We start from the raw sequence: 6,905 nt of genomic DNA on the forward strand, positions 1-6,905 counted from the left end.
CACTCCCCTGTCCTCTCCCTCTCTTCACTCCTCCTCTCCTCTCCCTGTCTTCACTCCTCCTCTCCTCTCCCTGTCTTCACTCCCCTCTCCTCTCCCTGTCTTCACTCCCCTCTCCTCTCCCTCTCTTCACTCCCCTTTCCTCTCCCTGTCTTCACTCCCCTCTCCTCTCCCTCTCTTCACTCCCCCTCACCTCTCCCTGTCTTCACTCCCCTCTCTTCTCCCTCTCTTCACTCCTCCTCTCCTATCCCTGTCTTCACTCCCCTCTCCTCTCCCTGTCTTCACTCCCCTCTCCTCTCCCTCTCTTCACTCCCCTTTCCTCTCCCTCTCTTCACTCCTCCTCTCCTCTCCCTCTCTTCACTCCCCCTCTCCTCTCCCTGTCTTCACTCCCCTCTCCTCTCCCTCTCTTCACTCCCCCTCACCTCTCCCTGTCTTCACTCCCCTCTCTTCTCTCTCTCTTCACTCCTCCTGTCCTCTCCCTCTCTTCACTCCTCCTCTCCTCTCCCTCTCTTCACTCCTCCTCTCCTCTCCCTGTCTTCACTCCCCTCACCTCTCCCTCTCTTCACTCCTCCTCTCCACTCCCTGTCGTCACTCCCCTCTCTTCAATCCCTCTCTTCACTCCTCCTCTCCTCTCCCTCTCTTCACTCCCTCTCTTCACTCCTCCTCTCCTCTCCCTGTCGTCACTCCTCCTCTCCTCTCCCTCTCTTCACTCCTCCTCTCCTCTCCCTGTCTTCAATCCCCTCACCTCTCCCTCTCTTCACTCCTCCTCTCCTCTCCCTGTCATCACTCCCCTCCTCTCCGTCTCTTCAATCCCTCTTTTCACTCCTCCTCTCCTCTCCTCTCCCTCTCTTCACTCCCTCTCTTCACTCCCTCTCTTCACTCCTCCTCTCCTCTCCCTGTCGTCACTCCTCCTCTCCTCTCCCTCTCTTCACTCCTCCTCTCCTCTCCCTGTCTTCACTCCCTTCACCTCTCCCTCTCTTCACTCCTCCTCTCCTCTCCCTGTCGTCACTCCCCTCTCCGCTCCCTCTCTTCACTCCTCCTCTCCTCTCCCTCTCTTCACTCCCCTCTCTTCTCCCTGTCGTCACTCCCCTCTCCTCTCCCTCTCTTCACTCCCTCTCTTCACTCCTCCTCTCATCTCCCTCTCTTCACTCCTCCTCTCCTCTCCCTGTCTTCACTCCCCTCTCCTCTCCCTTTCTTCACTCCCCTCTCCTCTCCCTCTCTTCACTCCTCCTCTCCTCTCCCTGTCTTCACTCCCCTCTCCTCTCCCTGTCGTCACTCCCCTCTCCTCTCCCTCTCTTCACTCCCTCTCTTCACTCCTCCTCTCCTCTCCCTCTCTTCACTCCTCCTCTCCTCTCCCTGTCTTCACTCCCCTCTCCTCTCCCTTTCTTCACTCCCCTGTCCTCTCCCTCTCTTCACTCCTCCTCTCCTCTCCCTGTCTTCACTCCTCCTCTCCTCTCCCTGTCTTCACTCCCCTCTCCTCTCCCTGTCTTCACTCCCCTCTCCTCTCCCTCTCTTCACTCTCCTCTCCTCTCCTTCTCTTCACTCCTCCTCTCCTCTCCTTCTCTTCACTCCTCCCCTCCTCTCCCTGTCTTCACTCCCCTCTCCTCTCCCTGTCGTCACTCCCCTCTCCTCTCCCTCTCCTCTCCTCTCCCTCTCTTCACTCCCTCTCTTCACTGCTCCTCTCCTCTCCCTCTCTTCACTCCCCTCTCCTCTCCCTGTCTTCACTCCCCTCTCCTCTCCCTCTCTTCACTCTCCTCTCCTCTCCTTCTCTTCACTCCTCCACTCCTCTCCTTCTCTTCACTCCTCCCCTCCTCTCCCTGTCTTCACTCCCCTCTCTTCTCCCTGTCTTCACTCCCCTCTCCTCTCCCTCGCTTCACTCCCTTCTCCTCTCCCTGTCTTCACTCCCCTCTCCTCTCCCTGTCTTCACTCCCCTATGCTCTCCTTCTCTTCACTCCCCTCTCCTCTCCCTGTCTTCACTCCCCTCTCCTCTCCCTCTCTTCACTCCCTCTCTTCACTCCTCCTCTCCTCTCCCTGTCTTCTCTCCCCTCTCCTCTCCCTGTCGTCACTTCCCTCTCCTCTCCCTCATTTCACTCCCTCTCTTCACTCCTCCTCTCATCTCCCTCTCTTCACTCCTCCTCTCCTCTCCCTGTCTTCACTCCCCTCTCCTCTCCCTGTCGTCACTCCCCTTTCCTCAACCTCTCTTCACTCAATCTCTTCACTCCTCCTCTCCCTGTCTTCACTCCCCTCTCCTCTCCCTGTCGTCACTCCCCTCTCCTCTCCCTCTCTTCACTCCCTCTCTTCACTCCTCCTCTCCTCCCCTCCTCTCCTCTCCCTCTCTTCACTCCTCCTCTCCTCTCCATCTCTTCACTCCCCTCACCTCTCCCTCGCTTCACTCCCCTCTCCTCTCCCTGTCTTCACTCCCCTCTCCTCTCCCTGTCTTCACTCCCCTCTCCTCTCCCTCTCTTCACTCCCCTCTCCTCTCCCTCTTTTCACTCCCTCTCACCTCTCCCTGTCTTCACTCCCCTCTCTTCTCCCTCTCTTCACTCCTCCTCTCCTCTCCCTCTCTTCACTCCTCCTCTCCTCTCCCTCTCTTCACTCCTCCTCTCCTCTCCCTGTCTTCACTCCCTCACCTCTCCCTCTCTTCACTCCTCCTCTCCTCTCCCTGTCGTCACTCCCCTCTCTTCAATCCCTCTCTTCACTCCTCCTCTCCTCTCCCTCTCTTCACTCCCTCTCTTCACTCCTCCTCTCCTCTCCTTGTCGTCACTCCTCCTCTCCTCTCCCTCTCTTCACTCCTCCTCTCCTCTCCCTGTCTTCAATCCCCTCACCTCTCCCTCTCTTCACTCCTCCTCTCCTCTCCCTGTCATCACTCCCCTCTCCTCTCCCTCTCTTCAATTCCTCTTTTCACTCCTCCTCTCCTCTCCTCTCCCTCTCTTCACTCCCTCTCTTCACTCCCTCTCTTCACTCCTCCTCTCCTCTCCCTGTCGTCACTCCTCCTCTCCTCTCCCTCTCTTCACTCCTCCTCTCCTCTCCCTGTCTTCACTCCCTTCACCTCTCCCTCTCTTCACTCATCCTCTCCTCTCCCTGTCGTCACTCCCCTCTCCGCTCCCTCTCTTCACTCCTCCTCTCCTCTCCCTGTCTTCACTCCCCTCTCTTCTCCCTGTCGTCACTCCCCTCTCCTCTCCCTCTCTTCACTCCCTTTCTTCACTCCCCTCTCCTCTCCCTCTATTCACTCCTCCTCTCCTCTCCCTGTCTTCACTCCCCTCTCCTCTCCCTTTCTTCACTCCCCTCTCCTCTCCCTCTCTTCACTCCTCCTCTTCTCTCCCTGTCTTCACTCCCCTCTCCTCTCCCTGTCGTCACTCCCCTCTCCTCTCCCTCTCTTCACTCCCTCTCTTCACTCCTCCTCTCCTCTCTCTCTCTTCACTCCTCCTCTCCTCTCCCTGTCTTCACTCCCCTCTCCTCTCCCTTTCTTCACTCCCCTGTCCTCTCCCTCTCTTCACTCCTCCTCTCCTCTCCCTGTCTTCACTCCTCCTCTCCTCTCCCTGTCTTCACTCCCCTCTCCTCTCCCTGTCTTCACTCCCCTCTCCTCTCCCTCTCTTCACTCTCCTCTCCTCTCTTTCTCTTCACTCCTCCTCTCCTCTCCTTCTCTTCACTCCTCCCCTCCTCTCCCTGTCTTCACTCCCCTCTCCTCTCCGTGTCGTCACTCCCCTCTCCTCTCCCTCTCCTCTCCTCTCCCTCTCTTCACTCCCTCTCTTTACTCCTCCTCTCCTCTCCCTCTCTTCACTCCCCTCTCCTCTCCCTCTCTTCACTCCCTCTCCTCACTCCTCCTCTCCTCTCCCTGTCGTCACTCCCCTCTCCGCTCCCTCTCTTCACTACTCCTCTCCACTCACTCTCTTCACTCCTCCTCTCCTCTCCCTCTCTTCACTCCCCTCTCCTCTCCCTCTCTTCACTCCTCCTCTCCTCTCCCTCTCTTCACTCCTCCTCTCCACTCACTCTCTTCACTCCTCCTCTCCGCTCCCTCTCTTCACTCCTCCTCTCCACTCACTCTCTTCACTCCTCATCTCCTCCCCCTGTCTTCACTCCCCTCTCCTCTCCCTCTCTTCACTCCTCCTCTCCTCTCCCTCTCTTCACTCCTCCTCTCCTCTCCCTCTCTTCACTCCTCCTCTCCTCTCCCTCTCTTCACTCCCCTCTCCTCTCCCTCTCTTCACTCCTCCTCTCCTCTCCCTGTCTTCACTCCCCTCTCCTCTCCCTCGCTTCACTCCCTTCTCCTCTCCCTGTCTTCACTCCCCTCTCCTCTCCCTGTCTTCACTCCCCTCTCCTCTCCCTCTCTTCACTCCCCTCTCCTCTCCCTCTCTTCACTCCTCCTCTCCTCTCCCTCTCTTCACTCCCCCTCTCCTCTCCCTCTCTTCACTCCTCCTCTCCTCTCCCTCTCTTCACTCCCATCTCCTCTCCCTCTCTTCACTCCTCCTCTCCTCTCCCTCTCTTCACTCCCCCTCTCCTCTCCCTCACTTCACTCCCCTCTCCTCTCCCTGTCTTCACTCCCCTCTCCTCTCCCTGTCTTCACTCCCCTCTCCTCTCCCTCTCTTTACTCCCCTCTCCTCTCCCTCTCTTCACTCCTCCTCTCCTCTCCCTCTCTTCACTCCCCCTCCCCTCTCCCTGTCTTCACTCCCCTCTCCTCTCCCTATCTTCACTCCCCCTCTCCTCTCCCTGTCTTCACTCCTCCTCTCCTCTCCCTCTCTTCACTCCTCCTCTCCTCTCCCTGTCTTCACTCCCCTCTCCTCTCCCTGTCTTCACTCCCCTCTCCTCTGCCCCTTTTTACTCCCCTCTCCTCTCCTTCTCTTCACTCCTCCTCTCCTCTCCTTCTCTTCACTCCTCCTCTCCTCTCCCTGTCTTCACTCCCCTCTCCTCTCCCTGTCTTCACTCCTCCTCTCCTCTCCCTGTCTTCACTCCCATCTCCTCTCCCTGTCGTCACTCCCCTCTCCTCTCCCTCTCTTCACTCCATCTCTTCACTCCTCCTCTCCTCTCCCGTTCTTCACTCCCCTCTCCTCTCCCTCTCTTCAATCCCTCTCTTCACTCATCCTCTCCTCTCCCTCTCTTCACTGCCTCTCTTCACTCGTCCTCTCCTCTCCGTCTCTTCACTCCCCTCTCCTCTCCCTCTCTTCACACCTCCTCTCCTCTCCCTCTCTTCACTCCTCCTCTCCTCTCACTCTCTTCACTCCTCCTCTCCACTCCCTCTCTTCACTCCTCCTCTCCACTCACTCTCTTAACTCCTCCTCTCCGCTCCCTCTCTTCACTCCTCCTCTCCACTCACTCTCTTCACTCCTCCTCTCCTCTCCCTGTCTTCGCTCCCCTCTCCTCTCCCTCTCTTCACTCCTCCTCTCCTCTCCCTCTCTTCACTCCTCCTCTCCTCTCCCTCTCTTCACTCCTCCTCTCCTCTCCCTCTCTTCACTCCTCCTCTCCTCTCCCTCTCTTCACTCCCCCTCTCCTCTCCCTGTCTTCACTCCCCTCTCCTCTCCCTCTCTTCACTCCTCCTCTCCTCTCCCTCTCTTCACTCCTGCTCTCCTCTCCCTCTCTTCACTCCCCCTCTCCTCTCCCTGTCTTCACTCCCCTCTCCTCTCCCTCCCTTCACTCCTCCTCTCCTCTCCCTCTCTTCACTCCCTGTTTTCACTCCCCTATCCTCTCCCTCTCTTCTCTCCTCCTCTCCTCTCCCTCTCTTCACTCCTCCTCTCCTCTCACTGTCTTCACTCCCCTCTCCTCTCCCTGTCGTCACTCCTCCTCTCCTCTCCCTGTCTTCACTCCCCTCTCCTCTCCCTGTCTTCACTCCCCTCTCCTCTCCCTCTCTTCACTCCTCCTCTCCTCTCCCTCTCTTCACTCCTCTTCTCCTCTCCCTATCTTAACTCCCCTCTCCTCTCCCTGTCTTCACTCCCTTTCTTCACTCCTCCTCTCCTCTCCATCTCTTCACTCCTCCTCTCCTCTCCCTCTCTTCACTCCACCTCTCCTCTCCCTCTCTTCACTCCCTCTCTTCACTCCCCTCTCCTCTCCCTCTCTTCACTCTCTTTCTTCACTCCTCCTCTCCTCTCCCTGTCTTCACTCCTCTTCTCCTCATCCTGTCTTCACTCCTCCTCTCCTCTCCCTCTCTTCACTCCTCTTCTCCTCTCCCTGTCTTCCCTCCTCCTCTCCTCTCCCTGTCTTCACTCCCCTCTCCTCTCCCTCTCATCACTCCTCCTCTCCTCTCCCTCTCTTCACTCCTCTTCTCCTCTCCCTGTCTTCACTCCTCCTCTCCTCTCCCTCTCTTCACTCCTCTTCTCCTCTCCCCGTCTTCACTCCTCCTCTCCTCTCCCTCTCTTCACTCCTCTTCTCCTCTCCCTGTCTTCACTCCTCCTCTCCTCTCCCTCTTCTCCTCTCCCTTTCTTCACTCCTCCTCTCCTCTCCCTCTCTTCACTCCCCCTCTCCTCTCCCTCTCTCCTCTCCCTCTCTTCACTCCTCCTCTCCCTCTCTTCACTAAGCCTCTCCTCTCCTTCCCTTCACTCCTCCTCTGTGTTTTATAGCTAAAAACTGTTATTCTGCCCGGCTGCAGCCAGACTCCTCTCTGTAATATTTCATTCATCAGAGCAATTAAAGCGGAACATTGGTTTCCGTGGTGATAATTAGAGAGAGAGGATCTAACCTGAGCAGCACTCATTTACCGACCTGGCCCAGGCTATATCAGGGCTGTTACCCATTGTCTTGTCAAGCAATTGTGTGTGTGTGGGGGGGGGGGGGGGGGGGCAAGTGGTCCGTAATAGGAGCAGGTCTGTTGGAGGGGGATACACCACATCAGCTCTGTCTCCTACTGTGGCCAAATACTAGACAGACCCCTCTAACCCTGTGTCCCACCCATTCCCCCTGCCCCCCGTTCTCTCTTTGGGCAC

Source organism: Oncorhynchus mykiss, chromosome 22, assembly GCF_013265735.2.
Source record: "Oncorhynchus mykiss isolate Arlee chromosome 22, USDA_OmykA_1.1, whole genome shotgun sequence".
NCBI lineage: Eukaryota > Metazoa > Chordata > Actinopteri > Salmoniformes > Salmonidae > Oncorhynchus > Oncorhynchus mykiss.